Source organism: Pristiophorus japonicus, chromosome 5 (assembly GCF_044704955.1).
Source record: "Pristiophorus japonicus isolate sPriJap1 chromosome 5, sPriJap1.hap1, whole genome shotgun sequence".
Classification (NCBI taxonomy): Eukaryota; Metazoa; Chordata; class Chondrichthyes; family Pristiophoridae; genus Pristiophorus; species Pristiophorus japonicus.
In genome coordinates, this window is record NC_091981.1 from 180,784,921 (window position 1) to 180,804,292 (window position 19,372).

Sequence of the window (19,372 nt, forward strand, 5' to 3'; positions counted from 1 at the left end):
TGGAGTCCCAAGGGATCCCAGTATCCCTTGGGAGCACGGCATATAAGCAGGCCTCCCATGCTGTGCCGGCATTCTGGAGTCAGAATAAAGAGACTAAGGTCACACTTACTCAAGTGTACAGTACTCAGTCACATTGCTTTATTCAAGACATAAGAAACACTCATTAAAATCCCAACACTTAGAAAGATCCTTGTTGTGGCAACAACTGTCTCAGCCTGGAGCCAAGTGTGTGTTTCCCTAAAGATCCCATTGGGTTGGTCATCCCTCTCCCCAATATTATGCAGTGGGGAACTTCCAGGAGTCCTCACTATAACTGAACGCAGAGGATGGCAAGAAAAGGGGATCATCAGAGTAGGTCAGATTATGTCCTTCTGCTAGCTAGCTGACAAATTTCACCTTACCCATCATGACCAATTCTATCTCCAGAATCCCACAGTACTTTGCAGATTAGGCATTTTAATTTGGAGGCAGGTGGGGAGTGGGGAGTGGGGGCGGGGGGGCTGGAAATTTAGCAGCAGGGCCAGCTTAGCATTGAAAATCACTTTTTCCCTCATGCAGCAAGTCAGATGGAGACGCTGGCTGGCTGTCAGGCAGGTAGGCCTGTGGCACCATGCTGCAGAGAGGAGGGAGGGATCGGGTGAGGGAGGGTGGATTGGAATCCAGAAGGGAATCGGGGGCCGGAGGGGGATGTTGGAAGGTGATCAGCATCTGGAGGAGGAAGGTCGGAAAGCCAAAGGGTAGTCGGGGGATGCGGGGTCAGAAGACTGGAGAGTCGACCGGCGGCTGAGGATCCATGGCTGGAGGGGAGAACGGACATCAGAGACCTCGTGGGAGGCAGGGGTGTCGGAGGCCTCTGGGGTGGGGGGAAGTCGGGGAGACATTGGAAGGGTCGGGGGTGTCTGATCGTGGTGGGTTGGTAAGGCAGGTAGGCGGAAAGGCATTTATTTCCTGGATTCAGCAATCCTCGGCTCCCTTTAGCTGACGTCTTCCCTGATGTCTGGAAAACCCACTCGCCCACAGTTAACTTTGAAATGGTGGATCACCATAAGGCTCGGAGCCGCATTAAAATATTTAAAAAGCCAACCTGCCTCCTGGGAGTGGGTTGGTTGCCCACTCCCATCCCGTCTCTGTTAAAACCATAAGTGGGTGGGTTGAGGTCGGGATTCAGATTTTTAACTCTTTAATGTCCCACTGACCCCAACCCACCTAATTTTTGGTGTTAAAATTACCCCTTAGTGTGAAGCAACCCCCTTGGTATTTTAACAAAAAAGCAAAATACTGTGGATAGTGGAACCTGAAATAAAAACAGAAAATGCTGGAAATCTCAGTGGGTCAGGCAGCATCTGTGGAAAGAAAAACAGAGTTAACATTTCAGGTCGGTGACCCTTCGCCAGTACCCTTGGTATTTTGCTCCATTCCTCATGAAGTCTCTTGGAGACACATCTCCATCCTGTGACAAGACAAAATATATAGGAAGGCTGGGAATATGACCTGGGCCAACTCTTAAGGGTGGTGCAATAGCAAAGTATAGAGTCAGAGCGTAAGTACCACCACTAGTAGCAAAATGCAGGAAGGTCACCTTAAAATTATACATTGCACATTCTGGATCCTGCACATGTTCCACAAATTCCTCTACACTGATGACTGCTGGAGAGGTCATAGCCAGATGGCACCTGTACATACTGGGGCCGAAATTGCCCCCCCCACCCGAAATGGGGCCCACATACCCCGTTTCTACAAATTTTACCGCCGCGGTGGTTGAGGTGGCCTCTTGAGCGATATTTCTCTGTTTGGCTTTTTTTTCAGGTGGACCAGAAGTCGCTCATAATGGAGGCGGAAGTGGGGTGGTGAGTCCAGCTGAGGGGCAGAAGTTGGGGTGGAGCAGAGCGTAGCGCTGATGACATCATCACGCGCTGCGTCACCACGGCTCTCCCCTTCACTTAAAGGGGAGAGCCTGCTCGATTTCTAAAGTTTGGTCCACTGAGCCACCAGGGAGGGTTTCGGCCGGGCCAGCGGCTTGGCATCCAAGAGGGGGTGCCAGGCTCCCCTTTAGCGGCCTAGCTGAACCCGGGGGCATAACTGTCGGTCCGACATGGCAGTCGGCCGACAAAAAAAGAAATGGCGGCAGCGCCAGTGCGCCCTCCTCTTTAATGGGAGCCGCACCACCATTGCAGAAGGCCACAGCCTCACTGCACCGTCGGGAAAAAGCAGGTTTTGGCAACGCCCTTAGGGAGGAAGATTTTCACAGCGAAACTTTGCCGTCGATGGGGGTATCATCGGCAATGCGCACTGTGATGACGCACTTAGCATGGATCAACAGCACCGGAGCGGTGGTGTCGGGGTGGGGCGGGGGGGAAGCAGGTCACTGCCGGGATACCACAGGAGTGTAATTTTGATAATGGCGGCCATTATACAAAAGTCAGCGGCCATTGCACTCTGCAGCGTGACTGCTAATTTCCGGTGTTAAGAGGCCTTAAGGAAAGGGGCAATTTCGGCCCCATTATGTTCATACATCCCCACATCCAACCATACTGGACACCAATCTGGGAGATCACAAAGAACATGACTGGTCCCATAATCCTAGACGACGTAACTCAGCTCGCTGAAGAGAAGGAGCCTCTTGCAATGAACAGGCTAGCATGACTATTGTTACTAGCTGAAAAAACCATCCTCCCTCGATGACAGAGTGGAGCCCCATCTGCAACACATAGGGCTGAAACACATATAGGAAATCTGCCAATGAGAATGTGTGCTGTTTGTCTTCCATCTGCAACTGGAAAAATACCAGGCAGTCTGGGGTCCATTCTTGGAGACCTACTCAACACAATGCAGCAAACCACTCATTGACTGTAAGGGGCACCAACCGCAACAAGTAAGGAGGACTCTTCACCACGAACTCCTTGGGCCCTCAAATGTGCCCTTAATGTTATAATAGCTTTGTACAATAACGTCATAAAATGTGAATGTATATTCTTGAGAAGCCAGTAAAATGTTTTTACATATAAAAGAAGAAAGATCCTCATTAATTATGTCAAAAGAAAGCTCAGGAATGAAGAGTTTCTGGTTACACTACATTGGAACAGCCCGAGAGTCAACTCTGCAAAAATCCTGTCAGCTAATTTACAAAAGTTGTAGAACAGGAAATCAGAAAATAAATTATTGTTAAGTGAGTAGTAGGTTATCTCTCTTCCGATGTTTGTGTTTTTTCGACAGAGATTTTCCAAAGATCCATAAGAAACATAGCAAATTTATTACCTCAGGAACGTGTCTGTTCCTGAGATCAATGGTCAGCACCCATACAAAAATAATGTTGTTACCCTACTGCAGTCCCTTATACATTTTCTCCTTCAGTTTTCTCCCCTTCTCTCCTGAAGATGTTGACTGCCTTACCTGGGTATGGTTCTCAATTCCACAGGCACTGTTCATCTTTCAGTACTTCACTCTATTGGCCATCATTCATGAGAGAGCCTTGACTCGGAGTTTGGTTGTGGAGACATTGGGGGTGATTTTAACAATTGGAGAAAAACAGATGGTTGGCGGGCAGAAGGTGCCCACCGCCCACTTACTGTCTCTGCCATGAGGCCTTAGAGACAATTTTGAGGCTCGGGCATCATTTGCATGGATCTGGTAAGCTGCGTGTCCGAACGCAGCACTCCAATGGAACCCGCCTGCTGGTTCCTACATGAAGCAAGCTGGCATTCTTGGCCTGGAAGGTTTCTGGCAAACGCATTCAGACACTTATGCCAGGAGTACAGACCTGTGCACTTTCAGAGTAGTTTTTGAATGCAGTTACATACAGTGCTGCCACGTGTTTCAAGTAAATCAATTCTTTCTCTAATATGGTAAATACTTGGTGATTTTAGTTACCTTTTATTCTTCGTTGTGCAAAATTTGTATCTTGTAGAATGCTTGTGAGCCAGGAAGCACTGTTCAGTTCATTATCTAGGACAACACCTTGCTTCTTACTTATCATTTCCCAAAATAATCATCATAATATTGTAATAGTCATTAATTCACTTATTTCTCACACGTTCATGCACTTTTTTATATATCTTGTCAATTTTAAAATAAATATATATAAATTGATAGAATCAAGAGCACTGAAGGAGGCCATTCAGTCCAATATGCCAATACCGGCTCTTTGAAGATCTTTCCAATTAGTCCCACTCACGTATTATTCCACCATAGCCTTGCACATTTTTCCCCTTCAAGTAGTTATCCCATTCCCTCTTGAAAGCTAATAATGAATTTGCTTCCACCTTTCGGAAGGTGCATTCCAAATCATAACCACTCGTTGCATAAAAAAATTCTCCTCATCTCCTCTCTGATTCTTTTGCCAATGATGTTAAATCTGTGTCCTCTGGTTACCAACCCTCTGCCACTGGAAACAGTTTCTCCCTCTGAGTTTTCAGTAACGCCCACCCCGAACTGCCAGGCAAATTTTTGGAATGGCGCTATATCCATGATCGATTCCTTTCCCTAATAAAGGTTTGTGGCCTGTTTACAAACCTCATCCATTGGAAAAGAAAATTGGGGGAGGTTTAAAAGGAGTTGCTGATTCACTATCCCCTGTTTTTCATCCAGCGATAAAAATTAATATTACCCCCAATGGATAGAGACAGGAATCGAGGAGAAGTGATTCAGATTTTTCATGCCGATTCCCTATTTTTTAATCATGTAGATATGCTGATAATTTTATACATCAACATTTAAAAAATAAAACTACTAACACTAGTATAACAAAATCTTTGGCAATTATCACAAAAATTAAACAACTTAAATAATAATTGCACAATTTGCAGAACATTCTAAGGGGGATGGGTGAACAGCCAAAGGTCATGGTCTACATTGGTATCAACCACATACTGGTAAGTAGAAAGAGGGATGAGGTCCTGCAAGTAGATTTTAGGGAGCTAGGAAAGAGATTAAAAAGCAGGACCTCAAAGATAATAATCTCTGGATTACTCCCGGTGCCATGAGCGAGTGAGTGTAGAAATAGTAGGATAGAGCAGATGAATGCATGGCTAGAGAGATGGTGCAGGAGGGAGGACTTTAGATTCCTGGGTCATTGGGACTGGTCCTGGGGGAGGTGGGACCTGTACAGGCCAGACGGGTTGTACCTCAAAAGAGTCAGGACCAATGAACTTGTGGGGGGTTGGGGGGGGGGGGAGGAGGAGTGGGGTTTGCTAGTGCTGTTGGGGAGGGTTTACACTAATTAGGCAGAGGGATGGGCACCAGGATGTAGCATTAGAAAGGGGAAACATGGTGCGCAAAGGATTGGGAGTGACAGATAGCATAAGAGTAAGAAATAGTACAGTATTAGATGGGGTCAGACTAAGGGAGAATACAAGAAGGTCTAAGATAGGTTTACAGTCATGGCCAGTGTTATGTATTTAACCCCTTGTAACCTGTATTACACTACCACCAGAGGGTCTACCTGTTGGAGTCCCAAGGGATCCCTGCATCCCTTGGGAGCATGGTATATAAGCAGGCCACCCACGAGGTAGCTGCACTCTGGAGTCTTGTTAAAGGAGCTAAGGTCACACTTGCTCATTATACACAGTACTCAGTTTCATCCTTTATTATGAGCGTACCAATTGGCGACGAGGTAACGAACAATCGTGCGAAAATGCAAACAACAGTTGGTATCCTGGAGAAGTTCTCAGAAGGGGATGATTAGGAGGCCTTCGTGGAGAGACTCGACCAATACTTTGTGGCCAACGAGCTGGAAGAGGATAAGAATGCTGCCAAACGAAGGGCGATCCTCCTTACTGTCTGTGGGGCAACAACCTATGGCCTCATGAAGAATCTCCTAGATCCGGTAAAACCAACAGAAAAATCCTATGAAGAACTGTGTACGCTGGTCCGGGAGCACCTAAATCCCAAGGAAAGCGTTTTGATGGCGAGATATCGGTTCTACACGTGTCAACGATCGGAGGGCCAGGAAGTGGCGAGCTATGTCACCGAACTAAGGCGCCTCGCAGGACATTGTGAATTTCAGAGATTCCTAGAACAAATACATAGAGACTTTTTTACACTTGGCATTGACCATGACACAATCCTTTGCAAACTGTTGACTGTAGAAACTCCGAAACTAAGTAAAGCCATAACGATAGCCCAGGCATTTATGTCCACCAGCGACAACACCAAACAGATTTCGCAGAGTAAAGAAGTTTCTGCCAGTACTGTGCATAAAGTAATGTCGGTTTTGAGCAGAAATATACATGGCAGAACGTACACGCCGGCTGCTGCTGCCCAACCTCAGATGACCCAGAGTCCGCCATCAATCGTTAATGCGAGGCAGTTAACACCTTGTTAGCGCTGTGGAGGTGATCATCGGCCCCATCAATGCCGCTTCAAGCACTATGCATGCAATGGTTGCAGAACAATGGGACACCTCCAGCGAATGTGCAGGCGAGCTGCAAACCCTGCAAACCACCACGTTGCAGAGGAAAATCGATCCACTGTGGATCAGGCTGAATTGGAGACTTGTACCGAGGAGGCAGAAGTGTACGGGGTACACACATTCACTACGAAATGTCCACCAATAATGTTGAAAGTTGAACTGAACGGAATTCCAGTATCTGTGGAACTGGACAAGGGTGCGAGTCAGTCCATAATGAGTAAAAAGACCTTCGACAGGCTGTGGGGCAAAAAGGAACACAGGCCCAAGCTCAGCCCCATTCACACCAAACTAAGGACTTACACCAAGGAACTAATCCCTGTAATTGGCAGTGCAGAAGTCAAAGTCTCCTATGATGGAGCAGTACATGAACTCCCACTGTAGATTGTACCAGGGGATGGCCTCACATTGTTTGGCAGAAGCTGGCTAGGAAAAATCCGTTGGAACTGGGACGACATCCGAGCACTTTTGTCCGTCGACGACACTTCATGTGCCCAGGTTCTGAGCAAGTTCCCATCGCTGTTCGAGTCAGGCATTGGAAGCTTCTCGGGAGCGAAAGTGCAGATCCATTTGGTTCCCGGTACGCGACCCATCCACCACAAGGCTCGGGCGGCACAGTTTATGATGCGTGAGAAAGTGGAAATTGAGCTGGACAGGCTACAGCGAGAAGGCATCATCGCACCGATGGAATTCAACGAATGGGCTCGTCCGATTGTCCTGGTACTTAAAGAGGACGATACGGTTAGAATTTGTGGGGACTATAAAGTAACTATTAACCGTTTTTCGCTACAGGACCAGTACCCGCTTCCCAAGGCAGATGATCTATTCGCGACCCTGGCTGGAGGGAAGATGTTCACCAAGCTGGACCTGACCTTGGCCTACATGATGCAGGAGCTGGAGGAGTCTTCAAAAGGCCTCACCTGCATCAGCACTATTCATCATCATTCACTAAATATATTCAAAAAGGAGTTAGATGTAGTCCTTACTACTATGGAGATCAAGGGGTATGGCAAGAAAGCAGGAATGAGTACTGAAGTTGCATGTTCAGCCATGAACTCATTGAATGGCGGTGCAGGCTCGAAGGGCTGAAAGGCCTACTCCTGCACCTATTTTCTATGTTTCTATGTTTCTATGTTAACACGCACAAAGGTCTGGTCATCTATAACCAGTGCTCGTTTGGGATACGGTCAGCCGTGGCAATCGTCCAACGGAACATGGAGAGCCTACTAAAGTCGGTTCCTCGCACCGTGGTTTTCCAGGACGACATACTGGTTACAGGTCGGGACACCATTGAGCACTTGAAGAATCTGGAAGAGGTTCTTAGTTGGTTGGATCGCGTGGGGCTCAGGTTGAAAAGCTCGAAGTGTATTTTCCTGGTGCAGGAGGTCGAGTTCTTGGGAAGGAGAATCGCGGCAGACGGCATCAGACCCACCGACGCCAAGACGGAGGCCATCAAGAACACGCCGATACCACAGAACGTGACGGAGCTGCGGTCGTTCCTGGGACTCCTTAACTATTTTGGTAATTTCCTACCTGGGTTAAGCACCCTGCTAGAACCTCTACATGCGCTACTGCGCAAGGGAGATGACTGGGTATGGGGGAATTCACAAGAGGCTGCCTTTAAGAAAACCAGAAATCTGTTGTGTTCAAACAAACTGCTTGTCCTGTAAAGCCCTTGTAAAAGAATAGTGCTAGCTTGCGATTCATCGTCATACGGGGTCGGGTGTGTGTTACAACAGGCTAACGAATCGGGGATCTTGCAACCGGTCGCTTATGCATCCAGGAGTTTGTCCAAGGTCGAAAGGGCCTACAGCATGATTGAAAAAGAGGCTTTGGCGTGCGTTTACGGGTAAAAAAAATGCACCAGTACTTATTTGGCCTCAAGTTTGAGCTTGAAACTGACCACAAGCCGCTCATATGGCTGTTCTCTGAGAGCAAAGGGATTAACACCAATGCCTCTGCCCGCATCCAAAGATGGGCACTCACGCTGTCGGCATACAACTATGTAATCCGCCACAGACCGGGCAGAGAAAACTGCGCAGATGCTTTCAGTCGGCTGCCATTGCCCACCATCGGGATGGAAATGGCACAGCCAGCGGACTTGCTCATGGTCATTGAGACATTCGAGAACGAAAAGTCCCCAGTTATGGCCCGCCAGATCAGGACCTGGACCAGCCAGGATTCTTTACTGTCCTTGGTAAAAAAAAACTGTGTCCTCCATGGGAGCTGGTCCGGTGTCCCAGCGGAGATGCAGGAGAGGATTACGCCGTACCACAGGCGCAAAGATCAAATGTCTCTGCAGGTGGACTGTCTGTTGTGAGGCAATCGCGTGGTCTTGCCCAAGAAAGGCAGAGATATATTCATATGTGAACTGCACAGCTGCTACCCAGGCATTGTAATGATGAAAGCCATAGCCAGATCCCACGTGTGGTGGCCTGACATCAACTCAGGTTTAGAGTCATGCGTGCACCAGTGCAACACTTGCTCTCAACTGAGCAATGCACCCAGAGAGGCACCACTAAGTTTGTAGTCGTGGCCCTCCAAACCGTGGTCGAGGATCCATGTGGACTATGCGGGCCCATTTCTCGGCAAAATGTTTTTGGTTGTCACGGACACTTACTCAAAATGGATTGAATGTGCGATAATGTCTGTAAGCATGTCCACGGCCACTATTGAAAGCCTACGAGTCATGTTTGCCATGCACGGCCTGCCTGATGTCCTAGTCAGCGACAGTGGGCCATGCTTCACCAGCATTGAATTCTAGGAATTCATGACCCACAATGGGATTAAACACGTCACATCTGCCCCGTTCAAGTTCACATCCAACGGCCAGGCAGAACGGGCAGTTCAGACCATCAAGCAAAGCTTGAAACGCGTGTCGGAAGGCTCCCTGCAGACCCGGCTGTCCCGAGTGCTGCTCAGCTACCGCACCAGACCCCACTCACTCACCAGGGCTGCCCCAGCCAAGCTGCTCATGAAAAGGGCGCTAAAAACAAGGCTCTCTCTTGTCCACCCCGATCTCCGTGATCATGTCAAGGGCAGGCGGCATCAACAAAGTGTGTACCATGACCGTGCAAATTTGTCACATGATATTGAGATCAATGATCCTGTGTTTGTGCTCAATTATGGACATGGTCCCAAATGGCTCACTGACACGGTCACAGCCAAAAAGGGGAGTAGGGTGTTTCAGGTCAAATTGGCCAATGGACAAACGTACAGAAAACATTTGGACCAAATCAAATTGCGGTTCACCAACAGCTATGTACAACCCGAAGAAGACACCACCAACTTTGACCCTCCAACACACACACAAGTGGCAACTGACATCATGGTTTACCACGAAGCCGAACTCACCATCCCCAGCAACCCAGCAAGGCCGGCTGTCCAACAGCCCAGTGAAGAACTAACCAACTCATCCACACCCGCATTTGTACCGAGACGATCGACAAGGGAGCGAAAAGCCCCAGATCGTCTCACCATGTAAATAAATGTACTGTTGACTTCACGGGGGAGTGATGTTATGTATTTAACCCCTTGTAAACTGTATTACACTACCACCAGAGGGCCCACCTGTTGGGAGTCCCAAAGGATCCCAGCATCCCTTGGGAGCACGGTATATAAGCAGGCCACCCACGAGGTACCTGCACTCTGGAGTCTTATTAAAGGAGCTAAGGTCACACTTGCTCATTGTACACAGTACTCAGATTCATCCTTTATTATGAGCGTACCAGCTGGAATCTTCCCAACCCAGCAAATTATAGGGTTGCTTAAAATGCAGTTCAGATGCCTGGACAAATCAGGAGGGACCCTTCAGTATGCGCCAGTGAGGGTATCCAGAATAGTCGTGGTCTGCTGCGCCCTGCACAACATTGCTCAGCAGCGAGCACTGGCAGTAGATGACCAAGACAGCGCAGAGCGAAGTGCCACATCGAAGGATGAGGAGCAGCAGCAACAACATGAGGTTAGCAACACTGATGAAGAAGCTGTGGAGGAGCCAGCAATGCCATGAAGTGCATAAGAACGTTGCTGCCCGTAACGCCAGGGAAGCTCTCAAAAATGCCTGGTTCCGGTAACTTTGTGGATGTCACACATTTGCCTGGCACAGGCGTCCACATGTTGGCATCATCCCACACCAGCAACATAAACCATTCAATCAATGACTACTTCCTTCTTTTCATCATCAGTACCATTGCCGCATGTCAAATCGGCCCCGACCCTACACTCGGCCACCTCCATTCTATCCCACACATCTAGCTGCCACTGCAAAGTGTAACAAAGAAATGATTTAATTACAGAGCTCCAAATTTTACAACCATAATGATACTGATAAACACACCCGAGTGATAACCTTCGTGACTATTTGTGTGGGATCTTTCTTTTCCGGGTGCTTCTATGTGCTGCTACCCCTGTGGCTTCAGCAGAGGTAGAGGCAGCCTCCTTACCTCCTTGCTGCAACTGCTTAGATGCCTTTGCCGGTCATCCTCTGTGTTTTGGAGCCTGTATTGGCCCCACCAAAGTCTGTTCCTCCTGCGACTGTGCAGGGGCAGACTCGGCCATCACTCTCCAGAGAGGCATCTGGGGCTCTGACCAAGGGGCTGGCAAGGGGGTGAACATAACATAAGAACATAAGAATTAGGAACAGGAGTCGGCCATCTAGCCCCTCGGCCCTGCTCCGCCATTCAACAAGATCATGGCTGATCTGGCCGTGGACTCAGCTCCATTTACCTGCCCGCTCCCCGTAACCCTTAATTCCCTTATTGGTTAAAAATCTATCTATCTGTGACTTGAATACATTCAATGAGCTCGCCTCAACGGCTTCCTTGGGCAGAGAATTCCACAGATTCATAACCCTCTGAGAGAAGAAATTCCTTCTCAACTCAGTTTTAAATTGGCTCCCCCGTATTTTGAGGCTGTGCCCCCTAGTTCTAGTCTCCCCGCCCAGTGGAAACAACCTCTCTGCCTCTATCTTGTCTATCCCTTTCATTATTTTAAATGTTTCTATAAGATCACCCCTCGTCCTTCAACGAGTAAAGACCCAGTCTACTCAATCTATCATCATAAGGTAACCCCCTCATCTCCGGAATCAGCCTCGTGAATCGTCTCTGTACCCCCTCCAAAGTTGGAACGCTTGGAGCGGAGCCGTCACTTACATGTCCCCTCCTACCATCATCCCTCTCATGGGACACCCATACTTCCCTGCCAACAAGGAGCTGGCGAATACCAGTTATTAGTGCAGTGCAGTTATTAGGGCCCACATCTATACTAACATCTCTCCGAGAAAGAACGTCTATGAGCCCCTCGTTTCTCTCCTCCATAGATGCCCATCTATCCTCCATAGATTCCCATATATCCTCCATAGATAACCATCTATTTAGAAGAGAAAACATGTTGTCATTACACTAGCGCTGTGATTCCTCCATGCAGGTGGCCATACTATCCATCGAGGAAGCTTTAGATGCCAGTGACTGTTCCACGGCGCTACTCATGTTAGAGATGGACTCCTCCATTCTCTGCACACTCTTGGCCAGTGCAGCTGCAAAACCATCAGAGCCTCCTGCACTTGTTCCTGCAGCTCCAGGATCGCCCTTTTCCTGGTTGTCCCCCGAGGCTTAGCATCTGCATGCAGCTGAGCAGAGCGTGGAGCTTCCTGTGCCCTACGATGAGGAGTCTCTACTGCTGCCAGTGTCTCCACCATCTGGTTTTGCTCAATTGTGATCTGTGCGACACCAGGTGACACTACTCTATCTTGCAACGGCCCCACCAAGGAATGCGTATCTGCGCCAGTGCTGTTTTACGTTCTGTGAGGTGACGCTGCGCCCTCAGAGGCAGACGGCTCCTCTGAGGAGTCATGATCCTCTTGCTCTTGGACAATGGGGGGAGGCTCCTGATGGACCTGTTGGAGAGTAAAGACATGAGTTAAATATATGACATCTCAAGTGCAGACACGTAACATTATACACCATTCATTTTCTGATCACATAACATGCCATGAAAGGCATGCAACTGTATGGATTATACTTCTGTCACCAGCTTCTTCTATTGAGCTCCTCCCTCCGTCCCCCACTTCTGGAACCTCCACCACACCGGCAATATCGAGTGTTGCCTCCTCCGCGCTTGACAAATGAAAGATCGACTGAGGGCCTCCTCTCCCCCTCCCTCTTATTGTAGACAATCTTTTCCTGCAAGGAGGCAAAGAAAAGGTTTAAAGAGACTGATGGAATGACCGTCATTAATGGAATGGAACACAACTTGACAGGGAGACTTTGATGAAGTGGCGTGGCAATACCAAGTTGCCTCCTTTTGTTCTGTAACTTGTGTTCATTGCATAACGATGATGCTGCATGGCAAGGGTAGAAATTAAGATGGGGACCTTATAATGTAAATAGAGAGAGACGGATGGATGACGGTCGAAGGGATCTTGGGCTGAGTAACGTTGTGCAGGAGTATGGTTGGCAATGCACAGTGTTGGGGATGTGATGACAGGCACACCATCATTAAAGTAAGCGTAGGTTTATATTTATTTTTCCTGATCTTAGAAGATCATTAAACCTTTTCCTGCACTGTACCCAGGCGCGAGGCACAACTGAATTCGCCGTAATCTCTTCGGCTATATAAAGCCACACTGATTTAGTCCGTTGGGGAGGCCTCTTCCCCCTATCCGCAGAGAAGAGAACATCTCTATGTGCCTTCACTCCATCAACGAGATGCTGGAGGGACTCATCATTAAAACGAGTGCAGATCTCTGCCTTTCAGACGTCATGGTACAGACCTCCACTCACGAACACAAGCTTCACGAAAGAAAATCCACCTGTCAGCAAACGGGGCCATGGCCTCTTTAAATATACCGGCAAGAGATGCGTCATCCGGTGACGTCACCAGACCCGTTCCCATTAATCGGAACGGGCAATGCGCAGGGCTGGCCTAACAAGGCCCATTATGGTAAGATCTTATTTTTGGCTGGGATCACCGCAGCAGCGGCTTTCTCACCCGCTGCCGCCATCTCCTGTCTTCACCCCACTGAGGGGAAATTGCAGCCGTGTGTAAATGCACGAAGCATGGTAAATAAGGCTGGTGAGCTGCAGCCACAAATAGCCACATGGGAATAAGATGTCGTGGCGAATACGACGACCTGGCTCAAAAAAGGGCTGGATTAGGTACTAAATATTCTTAGATATTAGGTGTTCAGAAAAGATGGGGAAGAAAAGAAAGGAGGTGGTATGGCAGTTTTGATTAAAGAGAATATTACAGTGATGGGGAGAGAGAGGATGTCCTGGAGGGGTCAAGGACAGAATCTATTTGGTTAGAGTTAAGAAACAAGAGAGGTGTCATTACACTACTAGGTGTATTCTATTGGGCCACTAACTATTGGGAACGATACAGAGGAGCAAAGTAGCAGGGAAATTACATGGAAGTGGAAGAACGATATATGTCCTTACTATACAGTATAAATGCACAGGAGGCTCATACTTGAGAGAAGGTCACTCTGTGACCAGTTACCACTATTACCAAGACCTCAAGTGACAAAGGTGGGTGGAGCTTCCCCTTTTATACCTGAAAGTCCAGGTTAGGAGTGTCTCCCACAAGTTCGCCCCTTGTGGTCAATGTTCTCAAGGTGTACAACTTAGGTCAGCTTATACATGGGTTACAATGATAGTTGAATACATGACATCACCTCCCCCAAAGTCTTATTGGGATCACAGGTCAAGTCTCTCTGGTGGTTTACATTCCCTTGTAGAGCGCCTGAGTTGGGACTTCGGTTGTTGGGCGCTGGCCTGAGTGTCTGCTGTTTGTGGTGCCTCAGGCCTGTCCGGACTGCCCCCAGTGACTGGGCTCTCCTCCACTTGGTTCCGGTGTTCGGTCACCTGTGGTGGAGTAACCTCTACGTCGTGTTCTTCCTCTGCTTCTTCTATGGGGTTGCTGAACCTCCTTTTTGTTTGATCCACGTGTTTGCAGCAGATTTGTCCATTGGTAAGTTTAACTACCAAAACCCTATTCCCCTCTTTGGCAATCACAGTGCCTGCAAGCCATTTAGGCCCTGCAGCGTAATTGAGGACAAAAACAGGGTCATTGACATCAATACATCGCGCCCTCGCATTCCTGTCATGGTAGTCACATTGTGACTGACACCTGCTCTCAACGATTTTTTTCATGGTTGGGTTTATAAGGGATAACCTAGTTTTGAGCATCCTTTTCATTAGCAGTTCTGCGGATGGAACCCCTGTGAGCGAGTGTGGTCGGGATCTATTGGCCAACAGGAGGCGTGATAAACGGCTTTGTAGGGAACCCTCTTGGATTCTGAGCATCCCCTGTTTGATTATCTGCACTGCTCGTTCCACCTGGCTGTTTGAGGCCGGCTTGAACGGTGCTATTCTGACATGGTTGATTCCATTGCCTGCCATGAAGTCCTGGAATTCAGTGCTTGTGAAGCACGGGCCATTGTCGCTAACCAAGACTTCTGGTAGACCATGGCGGCGAACATTGCCCGTAGACTTTCTACCGTGGCAGAGGATGTGCTTGAATTTAAAATGGCACACTCAATCCATTTGGAATAGGCGTCTACTACAACCAAAAACATTTTTCCCATGAAAGGACCTGCGTAGTCCACATGGATGCGTGACCATGGCTTGGCGGGCCAGGACCAGGGGCTAAGGGGGGCTTCCCTGGGTGCGTTGCCCAGCTGAGCACACGTGTTATACCTGCGAACACAAAGTTCCAGGTCTGCATCGATCCCTGGCCACCAAACGTGTGACCTGGCAATTGCCTTCATCATGACAATGCCCGGGTGCTCCTTGTGAAGTTCTCTGATAAACACCTCTCTGCCCATCTGGGGCATGTCGACTCGGTTTCCCCACAGTAAGCAATCGGCCTGAATTGAGAGTTCATCCTTGCGCCTATGAAATGGTTTAAACTCCTCAGGACATGCCCCGTACGTGGCTGCCCAGTCCACATTCAGGACACATTTCTTAACTAAAGACAGTGGCGGGTCTTTATTTGTCCAAATTTAATCTGACGGCTGTCACAGGTGAGCCTTCGCTTTCGAAAGCTTCAACAGCTATGACCATCTCAGCATCATGCTCAGTTGCCCCCTCAGTGGTGGCTAGTGGGAGCCTGCTGAGTGCATCGGCACAGTTTTCAGTGCCCGGTCTGTGCTGAATTGTGTAGTCATAGGCGGCTAACATAAGTGCCCACCTCTGAATGCGGGCCGATGCATTTGCATTTATGGCCTTGTTGTTGGCCAAAAGGGACGTTAGGGGTTTGTGATCTGTCTCCAGCTCAAATTTCCTGCCGAACAGGTACTGGTGCATTTTTTTTACTGCATATACACATGCTAGCGCTCCCTTTTCTACCATCCCGTAGCCCCTTTCTGCCTGGGACAGACATCTGGAGGCATAAGCTACCGGCTGTAACTGACCATTGCCATTCACATGCTGTAACACACACCTGACCCCATAGGACGATGCATCGCACGTTAACACAAGTTTCTTACACGGGTCATATAACGTTAACAGTTTGTTGGAGCAGAACAAATTGCGTGCTCTATCAAAAGCCCTTTCCTGGCTGTCCCCCCAGACCCATTCGCGACCTTTGCGTAGGAGCACGTGTAGTGGCTCTAACAGCTTGCTCAATTTGGGAAGAAAGTTACCAAAATAGTTCACGAGCCCCAGGAACGAAAGCAGCTCCGTCGTGTTACGGGGTCTGGGTGCTCTCTGGATCGCTTCCATTTTGGACGCAGTAGGTCTGATCCTGTCTGCTGCTACCCTCATCCCCAGGAATTCTACCTCTGGAGCTAAGAAGACGCACTTCACCTTTTTCAGTCGCAGCCCTACCCGGTCCAGTCTGCGTAGCACCTCCTCCAGGTTGTGGAGGTGTTCTTCAGTATCGTGACCCATGATGACGATGTCATCTTGAAAAACCACCATCCTTGGAATCGACTTGAGGAGGCTTTCCATATTTCGCTGAAAGATCGCGGCGGCCGAACGAATCCCGAACAGACATCTGTTATACTCAAACAACCCCTTGTGTGTCGAGATGGTGGTCAGCTTCTTCGACTCACTCGCCAGCTCCTGGGTCATGTAAGCTGAGGTCAGGTCCAATTTTGAAAAAAGTTTGCTACCGGACAGCGTCGCAAAGAGGTCCTCCGCTCTCGATAGCGGGTACTGGTCTTAGAGTGACACCCGATTGATGGTGGCCTTGTAATCGCCACATATCCTGACCGACCCAACCGCCTTGAGCACCGGCATGAATTCGACTGGCGAGATGATGCCTTCCCTCAGCAGGCGGTCCAATTGGCATTCTATCTTTTCCCGCATTATGTACGGCACTGCTCTGGCCTTGTGGTGTACTGGCCTGGCATTCGGGTTTATGTGGATCACTACCTTGGCCCCCATGAAAGTGCCGATGCCGGGTTGAAATAATGAGTCAAATTTGTCCAGGACCCGTGAGCATCATACTCGCTCCACAGAAGAAATTGCATTGACATCACCCCATTTCCAGTTCATGACAGCAAGCCAACTCCTCCCCAGTAGTGCAGGACCATCCCCCGGGGGCAACCAGAGTGGCAACCTGTTCTCTGAATCTTTGTGGGCCACGACTACCGTTGCACTGCCTAGCACCGGAATTATCTCCTTTGTATATGTCCGTAGCTGTGCGTCAATCGGCAATAATTTTGGCCTCCTGGCCTTGGACACCCACAACCTTTCGAACTGTTTGATACTCAGCAGGGACTGGCTGGCCCCTGTGTCTAGCTCCATTAATACTGGGATGCCATTGAGGAGCACTTTCATCATTATCGGTGGCGTCTTGGCATATGAACTGTATAAGTGCTCCACATGAACTCGCTGAACTTCAGCTTCCAGCGATTTCCCCCAGTATGCATTTGGCCTCATAGGGCTTACATCGGGCCCGTCCTCCTCGTACATCAACCTGGCTGCAGGCTTCCTGCACATATGCGACAAGTGACTGCTAACGTTGCAGTTTCTGCAGGTATTCCCCTTTGGGTTCAACTACGTGTTGGGGCATGTCCGATTGCCCTTGTCTGCTTAGAGAACTATGTGCCGCATTAACAATGTTGACTCTCTGGTCGTTTGCCGTACTTGAGCCAAGATTTTTGTCATACATCATTCTGGTCTCTACCTCCCCTGAGATAAATGTCTGGGCTATCAGAGCCGCCGCTTCCAAGGTCAAGTCTTTGGTCTCAATCAGTTTCCTGAAAACCCCAGCGTGCCCGATGCCCTCAATGAAAAAGTCTTGCAGCATCTCCGCTCTGCATGCATCTGGGAACTTACATAGGCTCGCCAGTCGCCGGAGGTCTGCCACGAAGTCTGGAACGCTTTGCCCTTCTCGCCACTGGTGCGTGTAAAACCGGTGTCTCGCCATGTGCATGCTGCTCACCGGTTTAAGGTGTTCCCCGATCAACTTACTGAGCTCTTCGAACGTCTTGTCTGCCGGCTTCTATGGCGCTAGAAGGTCCTTCATCAGGGAGTACGTTCTGGATCCACAAACCGTCCGGAGATGAGCCCTGCGTTTGTCGGCCGAATCCTGCCCCAACCATTCCTTAGTGAGAGCTGTAGTCTCTCAATAAAGTTGTCCCAATCATCACCAACACAGTACCTCTCTTCTGTGCTGCTAGTGGCCATGCTCGCGTGGTTTAAATCCCAGTTTCTCGTCGCCAATGATATGTCCTTACTATACAGTATAATTGCACATGAGGCCCATACTTAGAGAAGATCATTCTGTGACCAGTTAACTTTATTACCAAGACCTCAAGTGATGAAGATGGGTTGAGCTTCCCCTTTTATACCTGAAAGTCCAGGTTAGGAGTGTCTCCCACAAGTTCGCCCCTTGTGGTCAATGTTCTCAAGGTGTACAACTTAGGTCAGCTTATACATGGGTTACAATGATAGTTGAATACATGACACTATAGAGTAATGATAATGGGGGACTTCAACGATCCTAATAAAGGGCTGGCGCGAGCGGGTGTCAGCTGGCCAACATCAACTCGCAATGGAATTTAAAGGGGAGGGTGCCAACGCCCCGCGCCGCTATCTTTGCCATTTTGCTAACTCTCAGGTCGGCTCCAATACTTGCTCATGAGCACGGTCTGGGCCGCCTTCGTGCAGGCTGGCACTCAATTCTGGGTGGTGGGCTGCAGCCCCGGTACCACACTGCCCTGGTGGTCCATGGAGGCCATCAGAGGTGATGCAGAGTACGCAGCGGCCCTCCCCTATATGGGAGGGGGAGGGGGTTTGAAGCGCATCAGCGCTAGGTGAAGCTTCCAAGTAGCGTTCCCGATCATGCCCCATTAGCGATGCTGGTCCTGCCCCATCAGAAAATGGAGCACGTGACATTGCGCTCCATTTCCTTTGAGGGGCAGGAAGCCCAATTCAGCAGCCAGGATGAGACATTTGCGCTGGCGCCGGAAGTCCCACCCCAAGCAGGTTACTGCCCCCAATCGGGGCGCACGGCAATTTCACCCCCAGAGAGAAGTGGTGAATGATTGTTTTTCGAACTGGAGGAAGGCATACAGTGATGTACCCCAGGGGTCGGTACTAGGACCACTGCTTTTTTTGATATATATTAATGACTTGGACTTGAGTGTACAGGGTACAATTTCAAAATTTGCAGGTAACACAAAACTTGGAAGTATAATGAACATTGAGGAGGGTAGCAATAGACTTCAAGAGGATATAGACAGGCAAGTGGAATGTGCGTATATATGGCAGATGAAATTTAACACAGAAAAGTGTGAAGTGATACATTTTGGTATGAACAACGAGGAGAGGTAATATAAACTAAGGGTACAATTCTAAAGCGGGTGCATGAACAGAGAGACTTGGGGGTATAAGTGCACAAATCATTGAAGGTAACAACAGGTAGCGAACGCTGCTAAAAAAGCATACTGGGTTTTATAAATAGAGGCATAGAGTACAAAGGTAAAGAAGTTAAGATGAACCTGTATAAATCACTGGT